General features: G+C 45.3%; 1 long non-coding RNA gene across 2 annotated transcripts; it reads left to right on the top strand.

Moving 5' to 3' along the window:
- Nucleotides 1–3146: 3146 nt before the first annotated feature.
- Nucleotides 3147–16959, top strand: LOC142929623 (uncharacterized). 2 transcript variants are annotated; one of them, XR_012945814.1, is made up of 3 exons: nt 3147–3948; nt 5691–5857; nt 15690–16959. It is a non-coding gene; the product is annotated as an uncharacterized LOC142929623 (long non-coding RNA). The 2 variants fall into 2 exon arrangements; XR_012945815.1 differs by lacking the exon at nt 15690–16959 and adding an exon at nt 10593–10987.
- Nucleotides 16960–18706: the final 1747 nt, after the last annotated feature.

Here is an 18706-nt window from a genome sequence, read left to right on the forward strand (position 1 = left end):
TTTCCGGATCTAGGTGGGATTCTGACGGCAATTTAAGACTTTTGCTTTATCGCCTCTCGTCTTGGATGTTGTTTCAAGCAGATTGACGGCGATTTGAAGTGGCGTCGCGTTAACCTTCTCATGTGGATTCATCCGGTAAAATCCCTCATTTGGGAACGCTATCACATTCAATTTGAGAATTCAGTCACTGCCGATCACGTGGAACCTCTGCTCACTCTTGAAACTCAAAAGATGTAGCCGTCATAAATAATTTGCTTGAGAAGCGAGCCCCATTCTGTGTGGATCGCACTTACAGTTCCCAGCTACTGATTGTGTTTGCTTTGCTACGTTACATTTCCACACTGTTCTTTTATTTGTGTTCGTTAAACAGTGTAATCATGTCTTTTGGTTACCTTTTCGACTGGTTCCCTATTCCCGTAACATGTTAAGTGCGGACCGATACTCGCTGTTTGTATCGGAGCCATGTAACCATGATTCTAACTTAGAGCTGTATTGTATATCATCTGTACAGTCACAGGATGCCCATGATATTATAAAGCCTTACATCTCAATGGGCCCTTCCTGCTGAAATAAATAAAATACAAAATCTAAACATGCCACAGTGACATGTCCTAATGTTCTCGCGTGGATGGTGATTTAAGTGTGGTCACGGCATCATTCACTTCGCAGTTGTGCTCATGAATCACAATTGTGCACTGGGGGTGGAGAAGAAAATACTGATCAACAGGAGCACTGCTGATCAATAGGAGGGGGGACGACATGTGAACTACCTAATCTCGTATGCAGGAGGTCGTGGGTTCGACCCTGACGCCTGTATATTTAGAGTTTGCATGTTCTCTCCGTGGTTGCGTGAATTTTTTTTCCGGGTGCTCCGTTTTTTTTACCTGCACATTTATAGACACGCGTTTAGGGTATTTGGCTGCAATAAATGTGCATGCGATAAGCCACTTCGTTGTGCTATCATTTGTGGTCAGGTCGCTTCTAAAAAAAGGGCTATATAGCTCAGTGGGCCTTACCTGCTAAAATAAAAAAAAGTTTAGTTTATTTAGTTTCACTATTTCAAGAAGTCATGTTTGAAGGTCAGCGGGCAGTTGCGTCAAATACCTGAAGTGAAAATAATAATAATAATAATAAAGTAATAATACAGGTAGTGCAAGCCCCGTTTCATTGACATTGACTTCAAGCTGAGCAAAGGAAATTTGTTTCGTGCAATTGGCCCGAGGCACCGATGTCGTAACGCGTTCACCATCAGTAAAACAATTACGCCGGGCTTTCAACGATACAAAAAATATCTTTGTTGACGATTTCCCGGGGTCGACACACGACTTGCCAACATGTTCACAAGAGCGCGACTTCAACGCCAAGTAAAGGAACTCCGCAAGTACGCCATGCCGCTGCTTATCTTTGAAACAACAAAAAAAAACGCCTAAAAAATATCCATTAACGCGCGCATTAAATACGGCAACGTCTTGAGCATAAACGCAGCCAAGTAAAGTTGGCTTACGTGCGTGAATGACCTGCCCGAATGACAGACCCGGGGTTACGACTGCTGCAGGTGTCCCTGATTTAACTCAGGAGCCCAGTAGTGTACGCGTGCCTCCGCTCGTCAAGATGCAGGCACTTCAAGTCAGCATGACTGTGCGTTTTCACGCCAGAGGAGGAAGAGGAGGCCTTGACTCGCACGTAGCAGGGTCGGGGAGGGAGGGAGGGCGGGGCAGCTGTCAGAATGTGGCTTGAGGGCGAACAACACGACATCCTGATGGAGGAGCACACTCTATATTTAAACAACCACAGTCCGGCTGGGACCACCTCTAGAGGGCTCCACGCAGGTATAGATGTGAGTACAGAGGGCTCCACGCAGGTCTAGATGTGAGTACAGAGGCCTCCACGCAGGTCTAGATATGAGTACAGAGGGCTCCACGCAGGTCTAGATGTGAGTACAGAGGGCTCCACGCAGGTATAGATGTGAGTACAGAGGGCTCCACGCAGGTATAGATGTTGAGTACAGAGGGCTCCACGCAGGTCTAGATGTTGAGTACAGAGGGCTCCACGCAGGTCTAGATGTTGAGTACAGAGGGCTCCACGCAGGTCTAGATGTTGAGTACAGAGGGCTCCACGCAGGCCTAGCTGTGAGTACAGAGGGCTCCACGCAGGTCTAGATGTGAGTACAGAGGGCTCCACGCAGGTCTAGCTGTGAGCACAGAGGGCTCCACGCAGGTCTAGATGTGAGTACAGAGGGCTCCACGCAGGTCTAGATGTGAGTACAGAGGGCTCCACGCAGGTCTAGCTGTGAGTACAGAGGGCGCCACGCAGGTCTAGCTGTGAGCACAGAGGGCTCCACGCAGGTCTAGATGTGAGTACAGAGGGCTCCACGCAGGTCTAGATGTGAGTACAGAGGGCTCCACGCAGGTCTAGCTGTGAGTACAGAGGGCGCCACGCAGGTCTAGCTGTGAGTACAGAGGGCTCCATGCAGGCCTAGCTGTGAGTACAGATGGCTCCACGCAGGTCTAGATGTGCGTACAGAGGGCTCCACGCAGGTCTAGATGTTGAGTACAGAGGGCTCCACGCGGGTCTAGATGTGAGTATAGAGGGCTCCACGCAGGTCTAGACGTGAGTACAGAGGGCTCCATGCAGGTCTAGATGTGAGTACAGAGGGCGCCACGCAGGTCTAGATGTGAGTACAGAGGGCTCCACGCAGGTCTAGATGTGAGTACAGAGGGCTCCACGCAGGTCTAGATGTGAGTACAGAGGGCTCCACACAATCCGACTGTGAGTACAGAGGCCTCCACGCAGGTCTAGATGTGAGTACAGGTGGCTCCATGCAGGTCTAGATGTGAGTACAGAGGGCCCCATGCAGGTCTAAATGTAAGTACAGAGGGCTCCACGCAGGTCTAGATGTGAGTACAGAGGGCTCCACGCAGGTCTAGATGTGAGTACAGAGGGCTCCACGCAGGTCTAGATGTGAGTACAGAGGGCTCTATGCAGGTCTAGATGTGAGTACAGAGGGCTCCACGCAGGCCTAGCTGTGAGCACAGAGGGCTCCACGCAGGTCTAGATGTGAGTACAGAGGGCTCCACGCAGGTCTAGCTGTGAGTACAGAGGGCTCCACGCAGGTCTAGCTGTGAGCACAGAGGGCTCCACGCAGGTCTAGATGTGAGTACAGAGGGCTCCACGCAGGTCTAGCTGTGAGCACAGAGGGCTCCACGCAGGTCTAGATGTGAGTACAGAGGGCTCCACGCAGGTCTAGCTGTGAGTACAGAGGGCTCCACGCAGGTCTAGATGTGAGTACAGAGGGCTCCACGCAGGTCTAGCTGTGAGTACAGAGGGCTCCACGCAGGCCTAGCTGTGAGTACAGAGGGCTCCACGCAGGTCTAGATGTGAGTACAGAGGGCTCCACGCAGGCCTAGCTGTGAGCACAGAGGGCTCCACGCAGGTCTAGATGTGAGTACAGAGGGCTCCACGCAGGTCTAGATGTTGAGTACAGAGGGCTCCACGCAGGTCTAGATGTGAGTACAGAGGGCTCCACGCAGGTCTAGATGTGAGTACAGAGGGCTCCACGCAGGTCTAGCTGTGAGCACAGAGGGCTCCACGCAGGTCTAGATGTGAGTACAGAGGGCTCCACGCAGGTCTAGCTGTGAGTACAGAGGGCTCCACGCAGGTCTAGATGTGAGTACAGAGGGCTCCACGCAGGTCTAGCTGTGAGTACAGAGGGCTCCACACAGGTCTAGCTGTGAGTACAGAGGGCTCCACGCAGGCCTAGCTGTGAGCACAGAGGGCTCCACGCAGGTCTAGATGTGAGTACAGAGGGCTCCACGCAGGTCTAGCTGTGAGTACAGAGGGCTCCACGCAGGTCTAGCTGTGAGTACAGAGGGCTCCACACAATCCGACTGACGACAGAGGGCTCCACACAATCCGACTGACGACAGAGGGCTCCACACACGTCCGACTGTGAGTACAATACTGTGGTGCAGGGGTCGGCAACCAAACTAACAAGGAGAAGCATTTTTGTCGAATTCGGTAACCCCCCCCCACTCCTCTCAACATTTCCAGAGCCGCAATGCACTGCGTGGTGAATACGAGACGGCAGTGGGTTTACTTAACAAAGAACGTCACGAAGCAGTCCTTAAAGAGCTGCATGCGACTTCAGAGCAGCAGGTTGCTGTAGTGTCTAGAGCAGTGGTTCTTCACCTGGGGTGCGTGCACCCCCTGGGGGATGTGAGATGCCCTTTCTGGGGGGTGATAGAGACATGGCCAGAATTTTTTAGGAGGTAAATAATCGAAAACGCAAAATTAAGCACGGCCACCTAAGTACAACTACTTTTGATTTAAAGCTTTCGTGACTGCAGGGATTCATATTCTTGGTCCTTTCGGTAAAGTCACCACGTAGAAGGGAAACAATAAAATAATAAAACATATTAAAGAATAAAAATTATCACGACGTTTCGACTGCAACACAAGCAATCATCGTCAGGTGTGAAAACCACAGCAAGCAAATCGGAATAGTCACGAAGGTATAAAATAAATTAAATTAAACAAACCGTTAACCATGCACACGATGCAAGTACATCGTATAAGGGTTGCCGTGATGTTCCTTTTTGACGGCACGATATTAATGTTGACGATATCACGATAATCGCGATATCCATTGCCCGCAATGTTGCACTTCAATATTTCACAGACGTACTGTACACCGTATTTTTTTTGTTCTAACTGTGCTTCCAAGTCAGAACGGAGACGACTTATAAATAAAGTTCATCCCTGTCAAACCCTTATCAGTGCCCTACCTTATTACAGACAAATTCAGACCTTATTGGTCACCCCGTGCCCCTTATGAATGTCAACGTTCATCCTACAAAGTCCCATCACAAGGGAGAAACACAATAAAATAGAAAAAAAATTGGTTTCCTCAATTTCCCTGTACAAGCATACACGCGCACCGTATGGGTTGACAGGGTATGAAAGTTCCTCGGTCAACATAAGCTCGCCGTAATCCTGCTTATTGTTACAATCCACCGCACTTACAGCGCACATATCGTCAGTCGCACAATTAATTAACGAAGTTATTAAATTAAGTTGGAAAACTACCTTGTCAATTCCAGTACTGTACTCCACGAAACATTTCGAATGTAAGTAATGTGTTTGTATTATTTAATGTCTTTGAAAGGAAATGAAATATTTTAAGAGCATTAATGAACAACGATATATTGTAAAACGGACGATAAGATTATCGCGGATCGCTATATATTAGGGGCTGTCCATAAATGACGTCACGCTATTTTTTTGACGATTTTTTACCCCCCCCCCCCACCCTCGTCACACGGCGTCACAAAAAGTCAGACCCCTCCCTCAAATATGACGTCACAAAGCTCTGCCCCCCCCCCTCCAAAAAAAACATGCTTCAAATCATATTCTTGGTTCTTTCGGTAAAGTCACGTAGAAGGGAAAGAACCAATAATATGAATCCCTGCAGTCACGAAAGCTTTAAATTAAAATGCTTCAAATCGCTTTAAACTATTTAATGTGGCGCTGCACTCTGATGTTGTAGGAGAAAACATTTTCTAAAAAGTCTAATTAAGAAGAACGTGTTGTCTATATTTATTTAAAGTTGCGTATTCTGATGTGACGTCACACTTCTCAACCCCCCCTCCCTCGTCACACATCGTCACAAATGTCTGACCCCCCCCCCCTAGGTGCGTGACGTCATTTATGGACGGCCCCTAACATCGTAGGATCGCCACGTCGCGGACACCTGATGACACATGTGCAGTGCCCCGTGAGTCCACGAGGTGGAAACCACGTCCCTGCGTGCGGCTCATTACCTCCGAACAATGCATTAAAAAACGAATGGAGCACATAGGTAAATCCTCAATTAACGCACAGCTTCTTAGTTTTTTCGGTAAAGTCACGTTGAAGAGAAACAACAAAATAACAAAATATATATAAAACAATAAAAAATTCTCACGACGTTTCGACCATAACTCAAACGGTCATCATCAGGTGTGTTGGTTTGCATAAATTTATTTTTAAACGGCACATTTATTTATTTAGTTAGACAAGACACTCTACAAATCACACTTATCATTGACGGCAATAATGTCCACATCGGATTGGGAACATGTAGACAATATGACTGCCTCTTCAGCTGCTACTATGTCGACCAAATGTAAGGAAAACCTGATTTCCAAATTTAACCTCCTCTTCAACAAAAAACCGGACCCACACACCAAAAAGTTAGACGTTAATGAAGTCGTAATTAATCGCAGTAACAGTTCTATTTCCGATGGTCTGAAATCCGTTTTAGCTAAAGGTCTAAACTTTGCAGTCACACCTAAACACATACCAGTTAATGATATAATTGCCCAAGTAGACGTTGCTCTCAGGGGCCTGGGTCACATCGCTGCAGACGTAGCAAGATCTGAAATCGCTGCAACCCTCAAAAACGCTAAGATGCCAGCTAGCAACCTCAGCAAAGATGAGCATTTTGAATTATATAAATTAAAAAAGAGGAATGATATTGTAGTTCTCTCAGCTGACAAAGGCAATGCTACTGTCATCATGGATAAAATAGAATACAACAACAAAATTAAAGAATTACTCGACGATGGTAGTTATACAAAAATAAAAAGAGATCCCACCAACAGCCTCGTCACACAAACCAACAAAATAATTTCTGATTCAACCGCATTAATTGATCAATCTAAACAGTTTTCGTTGAAACCTTCTGCTGCCAGGCCACCAAGATTATACGGCTTACCAAAAATACATAAAGTTGATACACCTCTTCGTCCCATAGTCTCTACTATCAGCTCCCCCACCTACAAACTTGCTCGTTTTTTGTCTGAAATCCTGCGTCCTTTCACTGGAAAGACCACCTCTGCGGTACAAAATTCTACTCACCTGGTATCAACAATCAAGAGTATTTCCCTGTTCCCAGACGACCTGCTTGTCAGTTTTGATGTAGTTTCCTTATTCACCAAGGTTCCTGTACCTGACACCATTGCAATCATTGAAGACTTGGTTCATCAAGGACTAAACACTGAGGTACCCCCCCTGGTGAGACACTGTTTAACCAATACATACTTCACTTGGAATGGAACTTTCTACAAACAAACTGAGGGCACCCCAATGGGCTCCCCCCTTTCTCCAGTTATAGCTAACATTTTCATGGAGAAATTTGAGACTGACGCCATCCAGACTGCAACTCTGCGCCCAATCTTATGGAAGAGGTACGTGGATGACACTTTTGTCATCTGGCCACATGGCCGGCCTGCTCTAGACCAATTCTTCGACCACATCAATTCCATACACCCAGCCATCAGATTTACCATGGAAGTCGAAATAGATGGCAAGATACCTTTTTTGGATGTCCTAATTAAAAAGAGACCTGATGGTTCAATGAGCCACTCTGTCTACAGGAAAGCTACCCATACGGATGCTTATCTGAAACCGGATTCCCACCACCATCCATCACAGAAGAATTCTCTCATCAAGACTCTGTATCATAGAGCCCAATGCATATCCGACCAGGAACACATAAGCAGTGAACTCAAGCACGTACACCAAGCTCTTAGGGCTAATGGTTACTCCGACTATACAATCCGCAAAGCTATCACTCAAACCATGAAGAAGAACCCTCTTGAGGAGCCTTTCAAAACCATCACTTTACCCTACATTGCTGGGATCACAAAAAAGATCTCCAAAATCTTGAATAAACACAAGATCCAGGTCCGTTTCAACACATTACATAAAATCCGTGATCTGGTTCCGTCTGTAAAAGATGTGATTCCGGACATACAATACCCTGGTGTCTACAAACTAAGTTGCCTCTGTGGTAGTAGTTACATTGGAGAAACCAAACGCCATGTCTCGGACCGCATTCGTGAACATAAAGCAGACCTTAAACACGGTAGGACCAACACCTCGGCCGTAGCAGATCATTGTTCTAATTCAGTAGGCTCACATGCCATTGACTTTTCCAAGACGGAGGTTCTTTGTAAGCCATCTGGCTTCCATGAGAGATTCGTTCATGAGGCTATCCACATATACAAGCACAGAGACAATTTCAACCGAGAAGATGGATTCTATCTTAGCAATCATTGGAAAGATTTGATAAACCATTTCAGTTCTTAATTGATTGTTCACGCTTACAGTGGCTTTCAGACAGCATACATTATAAAAAAATTTCGTCTCCCCCCTCCTCTTTTAAAAAAAAAATAGATGGACTAGTCCTGGGCAAACTGCCAAATCGCTGCGTGTGACGCCAACGTTTTTTATAAATAAATAAATGTGCCGTTTAAAAATAAATTTATGCAAACCAACACACCTGATGATGACCGTTTGAGTTATGGTCGAAAAGTCGTGAGAATTTTTTATTGTTTTATATATATTTTGTTATTTTGTTGTTTCTCTTCAACGTGACTTTACCGAAAAAACTAAGAATATGAATTACTGCAGTTACGAAAGCTTTAAATCAAAATTTAACGCACAGCTGTTAACCCATACGCTTTACCCCGTATTCTTGTACAGGAATGGAGCACATAGGTAAAGCCTCAATTAACGCACAGCTGTAAACCCATATGATTTACCCCGTATTCTTGTACGGGTAAATTGAGTTTTTAGGTCCATACGGCGTACAGCCGTTTCAACACGGGCAAAGAAACACAAATGTTGTTGTCTATTTGTTTGTGTTTCTCCCTTGTGATGGAACTTTGTAGGATGAGCGTTGAGATTTATAAGGGGCACGGGGTGACCCATAAGGTCTGAATTGGTCTCTAATAAGGTAGGCCACTGATAAGGGGTTGACAGGTGTGTTAACGCGTTCTCACACAACTCGTATTTTGCCATAACGCAGTTCTTGCAATTAGGCGACACTTTACTCACGCCCATCATAACGCGCAACTATATAACACGGTTTGTGAGTGGTCGCCGACGAACTACTTTCTTGAGCTGCACGGCTCAGCGGAATGATACGGCACGCGGTGGCGTACCGTCATCTCAGCTCTTTATCCCGCCATGGGATGACTGCAGGCTGATTTTAAAGTGCAAGCTGTGATTCAGTACAATAATTCCTCGCTTAACGTGGTTTTCGCTTCACTTGACACTTTTCAGGAAGGCATTCGACCACGTTAAACGAAGGATTGCTGTACAAAAAAAAACATAGGATGCAGAGTTTCCCAAACTCCAGTTCTCGCGACTCACCACACTACGTCTTTCTGCGTTTACCAATTTACTCGTCCCATTCAAAGATAAAATAACTCTTTCCACGCTGCACACGCCCGATGATTGTTGAACACGCCCCACGTGACGCGCTAAGCAATGCTGTGGAACACGTGTACACACGCATACTGATCTCGAAATGTGCGTGAATGGGTTCAACGCAGCGTTAATTGCTGAGCGCATCACGTGGGAAGTGATAACAATCGTCCAGCATGTGCAGCGTGGAGAGAGTTCAAATTTAAACGGGTAATACATTTGAAAAATGTAACGCGTTGGGTCACGAGGACTGGAGTTTGGGAAATGCTGACTAAAGTGCGTTATTGTTGTGAAGCATTGCAATTCATAATTCACAGCCCTTTGCCAATCCACTGCTGGATGAAGGTTCTACCAAGCCGCGTCGGTCATGAGCGTTGTTTGACCATACTTAATCAGGCTGGTTAGCACAGGTTGGTGAACTAATGGCAGCATTCAAAACTGTTCAGAAAAGTAAGTGGGGCTTGGGCTAGCAAAGCGTCGCTGAAAGGGATGAGATGGTCGACGGACGAGAATAATAACGGAGTGGCAGCCAAGGAGTGGAACGCACCCGAGAGGTCAGTTCGCGTCCCAGTGGATCGTGAGAGGTTGGTGGTGGCTTGGAGAGGTCTCCATCAACGGGTTTACAGTGGCTGATAGTGGGCTTTTAAAGGAGACTTTCGTTCGCTCAACGGGGGCTTTTACGCGGTTATCATAACGGTGAAAGAATGAGACCGCGTATTAGGCGCTTACAAGGCAAGGCGTCTCAAAGCTCTTTGTATAACGGGCCTCATGAAATACATCAGCAGCGATGGGAAATGCAGGACAGGAAAGGGGCATACAAAGCGAATTACCGTTAGGACATTGCTGACTCTGCATTCAGCGAGACTGTTGTTTTTACTCGGCCTTTTGGCGTGAGACTGTAACACAAATTAACTGCATTTATTGCAAACGATTTCACTAGATAATTGATGTAAAAAAATGGACCAATATATTGTGTCAGTAGTGCATAAGCATGTCTTACAAACACACACCACATTCGTCTATTACACATCCCGAGATGGAAAACATACAAAATAGATAACGTGTAATTGCCCAAAAACGTTGCCTATTTTACAGGGTGGCCCAAAATTCAGGACACAAAGGGCTATTTAATTTATTTTAACACTCGCATTAACATTTTAATTTTTATTCTTTAAGTTAATAATATCGTATCTTTTATCATTTTATTAACGTAAAATATTCTTCTTCCTGTGGTGTCACCTCAATTATATTGTTTACAAAACTTGACCAAGAACCACCCCGGAATGGATTGAGACGAAACAGAATTTATGAATGTTAACAAATGTCCCCTTGTCCCTCAGGTGTGGTGCGTGCGGCTGGACCACGTGCCCCCAGTTGTGAGGGGGTTTAGCGCCACCACGACTACGATGGCTCTGGGACAGCCTTGTGGCCAACAATCGGTCCATGGCCACTCCGTTGACCCGATTGACAAGTCGAAAAATATTCAAAAACTGTATTGTAAAGATTAATACCTAAACCTTCATGTTTAACCGGCTAAATATATTCGTCTGAAAACTGTATTATTTTTTTAAGCGAAACAAACAAAAGTATTTTTTTGCGTTCCCAGCGATGCCCTTTGCCAATAAGCGCGGCACGATGGTGAAGAGCGGCGTTGTCCTTTGAGGGCGCGCGATGATGCTGTATCGGACTTGTACATGTTGGAGATGATTGAGGCAAGGCCGTAATTACAATATATATTGAATATTGTATATATTGGTGGGGGGGGGGGGACACATCCCCCCCCCCCCCACCAATATTCAAATATGCTCAAAATGTCCCCCCCAATATATTGCTATAAAATAGATTTCTGTTAATATGATTGTGGTTATGGTTGTACGTTATTAATCCCTAATCTCTGCCATTACATACAATGAAACAAGAAAAGGTAAAAAAAGAGAAAAAACAGAGCAATGTAATACAATAAAACTATTAGACATTATTGTATAAATTAAATAAAAAGTCCATACTATGTGTTAGTTAATTGTTTTTATACTTTAGGCAGGAAATTCGTTTTCAAATTTAGATCTTTTTTTCTGGGAGGGGGGGGGGGGGAGCCTCCTGCAAGATTTGGTCCCCCCCAATGTTGACTCCATTGGCTATGGCCTTGGACTGAGGTGGTGAGGCAGAGGTACCGGGAGACCGGACAGCGTCTCCACACCATTCACTTCCACCACCGAGACCACTTCCACTTTACTTGGGGCCTGGTCTTCAACGATCCAGCCTCGAGGCTTCTTATGCTGGAAGAGCTACGGAATGAGAGAGAGTTGCAAGAGTCACAATGGCGAACCGTTCTCACCGCCGCTCAAACGCCGTTAAATAAAAGCGATGGCAAGCCCAGCTGAAGCTCGTGAGACGTCGCAGCGACAGCGCCAACGTTCGCAGCATCGACACGCAATCGAAGCAATATACAGGGTGGTCCAGATGTGTTGTGACCCCCGTTTAGTTCTCCAAAACTTCTTAATATTTTACACATACCAATGGGTGTGAAGGCAGAAGTGAATAAGCGAAGGGGAAAAATACATTTCGGGGGGAGGCAAATTGTGGGCACAAGACATGTGGACCACAATGTACAATCGGGTAGAAGGGAGATTAGGGACGGAGGGGTCAGGGCAGGTTAACGCTGCAGAGAGAGAGAGAGACGGAACGCCGTGGCACAGCCCGGGATGCAGCAACCGATGACGAACGCCTGTGAAGGCGGGAGGGGGTTGGTGGATCGCACCGATGCTGCCAAACTGCCTCCTTCCCGTGGGCGTCGAGGCGCCGTTCGCTGGCACGCCAGGACAAGGCGGCACGGAAAATGTTGGGCGTCATCCCTGTCTCCATCAGCACCGGGACAGAGCGTTGCCCCCTCGCATGCGTGGGATTTCTCCGGGTGCTCTGATTTCATTCCACGTGCGAACGCTCATTAATCGGATGAAAATATAAAAAAAATACGTAAAGGACCATAGAGCTTGGGCAATTGTTGGTAGCGCCGGCTCACCGCCTGGTTGCTGCCTTCCCCGCTTGTCTGTGATTCCTCGTGCCTCCGTGTCACTCTCCCTCCCTCTCTTCACGAGCGAGAGAATACTGCGTGGTGACGCGTTACAAGTTGAAATCATCATTATAGTAACCTATTTAAAGAACTATATTTTTATATTTTACCAGGTAAGGCCCACTGAGCTATCCAGCCGTTTTTCAGACGCAACCTGGCTATCACAAATTACAGCTCAACGAAGTGGCTTATCATCGTGTGGAAAGTTATAGCACCCAAATCCTCTGCACGCGTGTCAATTCTAAATGCGGAGGGAAAAACCAGAGGACCCGGAGAAAAATTCACGCGACCAATGGGAGAGCACGCAAACTCCAAATAAACAGGCGTCAGAGTTGGGATCGGACCCACGACCTCCTGCACACCAGGCAATGTAGTTAATAGCTCGCCAAAGCGGCGCCTCTATTATTTTAACGAGCTCCAGGTAGGCCTCGGGAAGGTAAGGTAATTTACCCTTTTTACCGGGTAAAAGGGTGAAGGTGTCGACATGCCAAGGGGTAAAGGGTAGGGTAAATGTAGCTTGGAAGAATTACCCGGTAGGGTAAAGGTAGCGTGAAGCATTACCCGGTAAATACGGTGCCTTGTTTACCACTAAAAGCTCCGTGGCGCAGTCCGTGGCTTCCATTAAATAAGTAATATTTAAAAAAAACTTTTTTAAAAACACGCTTTAATGAAATCTACGAATAATGGCAGAAGAACTCCACGACTCCAGGAAGTGGCCCCGAAGCTTGCCACAACGTAAGGGGGCCGTGGACACTGACAGCCAACGTGAGTTGAGCGTAGACAATTAGACCCAAGCCGAAACATAACATATAAAAAATAATGTTTAAAATGTTTATTTTTATGATAGAATATAGTATTGTCATCAGTATGACATAAGTATACCAAGTTTGCAGTCGATACCACATTGGGAAGTGGGTTAAAATTGAGTTACAAGATTTGAAGATACAAGCGTGTAAAATTGGAATGAGAGTATTCTATATGAATAAAGCGCCCTACCTAGCATTTACCGTTATACACCTTTTTCATGTGTAGTAGTACCCCAGTAATTACCCTGTAATCGGGAAATTTGTATGGGGTAAGGGTAAAAGGTAGGGTAAAGGTAGGTTCGTTGCTTTTAACCTTTAACCTTACCTGCTGAAGGGTAAAAGGTAGGGTATAGTGATTGTATTGTGGTAAGGTAAAAGGGTAGGGTAAAGGTAGGCTCGTTGTTTTTACCTTTTACCTTACCTTGCCGAGGCCTAGCCCCAGGGACAGCCAGTGCAGGCAGGCAGCGCCAAAGCGTGCCAGGGTATCCTCAAGAGAGAGAGAGCCATTCGGCAAACACGACAAATGACGGCACGAGTAAAGATGAGTCGTCGCGCTCCAGTTAACTGAAAACGGAGATCGTCGCCTTCCAAGAAATTCGTGATGAACGGTTCGAAGTTGGGGATGTTCGGCCAAAACTCCTTCTCTGGCCTGTGGACGAACACAGATGGTGGATGTGGAGGGAGAGACGGATCCCGTTTCGTGTCCAGGAGTAAAACATGTGTTGGAGAGTATGTGCTGTATATACGCCCGATACACAGACACACGCACGCCCACGTGCATGCGCGCGCGCGTGTGTGTGAGTGGGGAATGGTGGTGCTGCAGCAATTAGCGCGCTGCGCTACGAACCCAATGACTCGAGTTGGATTCACGCTCACGGCCACCACCAGTGATGATTATCTGAACCGGCCATGTGTATATGCACGTTGAACTTCTTTCGCATCGTGCGTAGCCAACCGTGCTCATGAGAGAGTGCCGACTCTGTGGCAGGCACTTTAGTGTGTGGTGACCATCGCAAGGCCAAGTGCAAGAACGGTGACGCCACCATGAAATGCAAAGCATGTTGCGGATTCCGAATGAGTGTTTCCATTGAATGCACTTACTGGAATGACTGCAATGATTGTGTTCGTAACATTGGTGAAATACAGCTAAGCAAGTGCTGCACGTGCAGTTTATGCAGTATACACTTTATCCTGCAGTCTAAAGTGCAAATGCATGCATAGCCCTTTTGTCACTGCCGGATGAGGGCCATATGGGCCGTGCGGGTTATGTGACTAATTCTAGATTTGAAGCTTTCGTGACTGCAAGGATCCATACTCTTTGGTTCTATTCGGTAAAGTCACGTAGGTAAACAAAAAAAACGTCGTGATTTTAGTTGTTTTATTTTTTTACCTACGTGACTTTACCGAATAGAACCAGAGATTACGTGACTAATTTTCACCGCGCTGCTCAGTGTGCGGTTAACGACGGGGAGCGTGGCAAAAGGGCACGTTGCTGATGGTTGATCAAGGGTATAATAAGCCCAAAGATATGGTATCAACTAGCTAATTGTTGCCCATGGCACACCACGGGAAGGGGAGTAGAGTCAACAACAATATATTGCCGTGGAAAAGAGAAAGGAACGGGAGAGAGAAGAAGAAGAGGAGGAACGGCTGATGAGAGGGAAAGGATGGGAAACGAACAGAGAAAAGGGAGCAAAGGGAGGAGGAGGGAGAGGCTGTAATAGGGCCTCAGTGCTTCTTCTGCGTCTATTTTCAGTGGGTGGGGAGGGGAGAGCGGTTCAAAGTTGACGGTGACCACGCAGAAGTCACGTGATTTACGGGAGGCTTGAGCTGATTTAGCTATATGGGTGTGTTGTTCACGGAAAAGTTGTTCGTGAGGACATTTACTGACTTTGTTGAAGAGTCATCGTCAGCCACATTCAAACGGGCACGAGCAAATATTTATATGGGCTCATGTTAAACAGTCACAGTCAGACACAGCAGCACTGCACTGTGGAACACTTGCCAAGCCTAGCTGTTTACACAGTAGGCTAATTATTCGTGAAGCTAATTGTATAGCTTCATGAAATAGAAATAAAACCGTTGGGGGAAACCAATGCTACGGCACAATTTTCGATTTGAAAATCGGTACCGGGTTAAAAGTTTGTTTGTTAAAATCGTCAGTATTGGCATCTAGTTTTGATGAAAGCCACCGCTTCTTTGGGGCCGTCCATAAATGACGTCACGCGATTTTGGACGATTTTTGACGTCACAAAACGTCAGACCCCCCCCTCAAATATGACGTCACAAAGCTCTGCCCCCCCCCCCCACCCAAGAAAACATGCTTCAAATCGCTTTAAACTATTGTCATTGTAGTACGTATTTAGTGTGGCGCTGCGCTCTGATGTTGTAGGAGAGAAAACATTTATTAAAAAGTCTATTTAATTAAGTAGAACGTGTTGTCTATATTTATTTAAAGTTGCGCATTTTGATGTGACGTCACATTTCTCAACTCCCCCCCCCCCCCCACACATCGTCACACATCGTCACAAATGTCTGACCCCCCCCCCCCAAACCCCCAGGTGCGTGACGTCATTTATGGACGGCCCCCTTACCTCTCGCGAGAAACGAGCCACATCACCGACAATACTCCGAGGACGATGAAGCAGGAGAAGATGGGAATCACCAAAACAATCGGCGAGCGTTCAAACAGGAACCGTGACCGAGCACACACCGCGAACAAATCAAGATAAGACGCAACGCGTGTGGCCACGTTGGTTATTGTGCCAATCGTGTCGAGTGAGGAGGCTATCGGGATAGGCAGGCGCCGTGTTTCACAGGCGGGTGTCGTCTGCGGTAGTTTCACAGTCGTGGGGGGGGGGGAAGGCAATGTTTGCAAAGTGCCTTTGACCCGAATGGGCATAAATAAATAAAAAAGAAGAAGGAAAATAGTGGGCAAACGTACAAAAACAGTGGCATTCATAAATAATGCTTGGCACAAAGTTTGCAAAGGGGATCGGCGATGTCACCATTAAATGATCATCAGAATATCTATTTATGCAGGAGGAATCCGATGAGCTATGAAGCTCTTTTTACAGATGTCCAGTATAGGGCACGAGGTCAGAACGTGATGATATGAAAAATACATACGTGCACGTTAGCCGCTTACTATGAAGATTATATTGATAGTATATATTTGTTTGTGATGATCTCTACATAACAATTGAAGAGTAACTGACAGTAAATAAACAGGAGATGATTACATTGGAGATGATTACACTGTGGAGATGATTACACTGTGGAGATGATTACATTGAAGATTATTACATTGGAGATTATTACATTGGAGATGATCACACTGTGGAGATGATTACACTGTCGAGATTATTACACTGTAGAGATGATTACACTGTGGAGATACAGTACTAGATGTGAAATGCACATAGCCCAAGAATCTGAGCGATCATCAGAATGTTTGCAGAGAAATAAAAAAATATCTCAATCTTGGAACGATGCCACAATTATTCTTCTGTAGATAAAGTTTGGCAAACTTGGCTTTCGAGGACCCTCAGACCCCATTAACTTATAACATTACACAGTACTGTACACATCACGCAGACCATTACACACAAATTATTATTTATTATTATTTATTAACGCACTATGTTTCATTGTTTACTAGATAATTTGATAATCAGCCCATGGGTTCTGTAGTTGTACTGTCGTGTTGTGATATGCACATTTATATTTTCGTTTTTGTTATTGATATAATGTACGGTATCATATTTTGTTGCTACGTTTAATATTCTAAATGTTTGCGTTTCACCATTTATTACACTTATTTGATATAAATTATCGACATTAAATATTGTATTTAACGTAAATATCTAATTCACTGTCTTTAATTATCGACGTGAAATAACTTTAAAGAATAAAAAAAACATCACGTTTGTTGCACATATTAAAGCTATGCAATTATTCGTTTGATAATCGAAGACACGTTAAATCAACAGGTATTAAACATGTTCAACTATAAAGCGTGTCATTACTGTATGCTGCATTCAAAGATGTCGATAAGCATATATAAATTATATGCTGTATTTAAATAGATTATCGATTATAAATCAGATACTGTAGTCGATTAAAAATACAGTACAGGGTGGTCCAAAAGTCAGGACACATCGGGTTATGTTTAGTTTAACAAATCACATCGGGTATTTCATTTATTTTTTACAAATGTTCAAGCTGACTTACATTAACACGAAAGCATGCATCAATCATCTTTTTAAACGAATTTAGGACGTTTAAAAATATAAGATTACACGCGTAATCTTTCAACATTTGATATATTTCGTTTCAACTCATTATACTTAATATAATCTAAAACAAAAAAGAAATACATATTGCACTTAATGTCATCTGAACAAACACTAAGAAACATAGGTATTAGTAATGATAATATACACACTATTAACTTAATGCGCGTTTAAAATGTGTTAACGCTGTTAAAGTGAATTAAATACACCTGTGTCCTCACTTATGGGCCACCTTGTAGGATTATTTGGCTGCTATAAATATTCCACATATCAAGGGCAAGGGCAGAAGTGGAGGTTGGGCGATGTGGTGCGATCGGACACGGTGGCCCGAGGAGCGGAAAGAGAGACGGCACAGGACAGGGCAGCGTCGAGAAATCTGTCACAGCGGAACACCCCCACATGAGTCCGGATAAACGCGTGGGAGAAGAATAAATATTCCACGTGATAAACCGTTGCATTGAGCTATGATTTGTGGCGAGGTCGCTTTCAGAAGCAAGAGATTTACAGCTCATCGGATTCCTCGCGTATGAAATAAATGTGATTAAGATTACGCGATGCGGGCACGTGCTGAGTCGAGCGTTGGTCGTTCATTGGAGGGTGCCTGGGTCACGTGGTTAGGGCCACGTCTGCGCGGGTTGTTACGTCGCATGTGACGTCACAGCCGACGTCAGTTGGCCGCTTCACGAACTCGAGAGCAGACGCATTAAAAGGGCGCTCCACTAATATTTACCGACATTAAAATTTAATTTGTTAACATCGTTGCCGATTTAACAACGGAGCCGAAACTGATATTTTAACGATCATTCCCGGGAAGTTTTTTTTTCTCGGTTTCTCGTTTTTCCAACTTCACCATGGGGTGGCGCCCGCGTCTCGCGAAATGGGGCCTCTGCTGGTTGGTTCGCTACTTCGCGAAGGTGGGTGACGGGAGGCCGCTCTTCTCGCTCTCTCCGTCTCTTCCTCTCGGTGCATATAAACACGAGCGAGCGCTTCGCCGTTGGTCGATAAAGTGGTACACCATTTTCTTTCGACCGCGGAGAGGCGATGGTCCAATCCCCGTGATGGCCCGACCTCTATAACCTGGATTTGAACTTGCTCAGTGTTCACTGTTTATGTTTCCACAGTGGTGCATTGTAATCCCAGCCAATGGGTAGGATAAATGTGTGGTTGGAAGTACGTATTAATTTGTATCTGGCCTTTTTTTGTTTTACAAGTAACTTTTATCCATGTTAACGACGATTAGTTCAGTAAAAAAAAGAGTTAATTTTGAAGACGGGAACAGTTGA

The sequence above is a fragment of the Petromyzon marinus genome, chromosome 32, assembly GCF_048934315.1.
Source record: "Petromyzon marinus isolate PM22_M1 ecotype Great Lakes invasive population chromosome 32, UKy_Petmar_22M1.pri1.0, whole genome shotgun sequence".
In the NCBI taxonomy this organism is placed as follows: domain Eukaryota; kingdom Metazoa; phylum Chordata; class Hyperoartia; order Petromyzontiformes; family Petromyzontidae; genus Petromyzon; species Petromyzon marinus.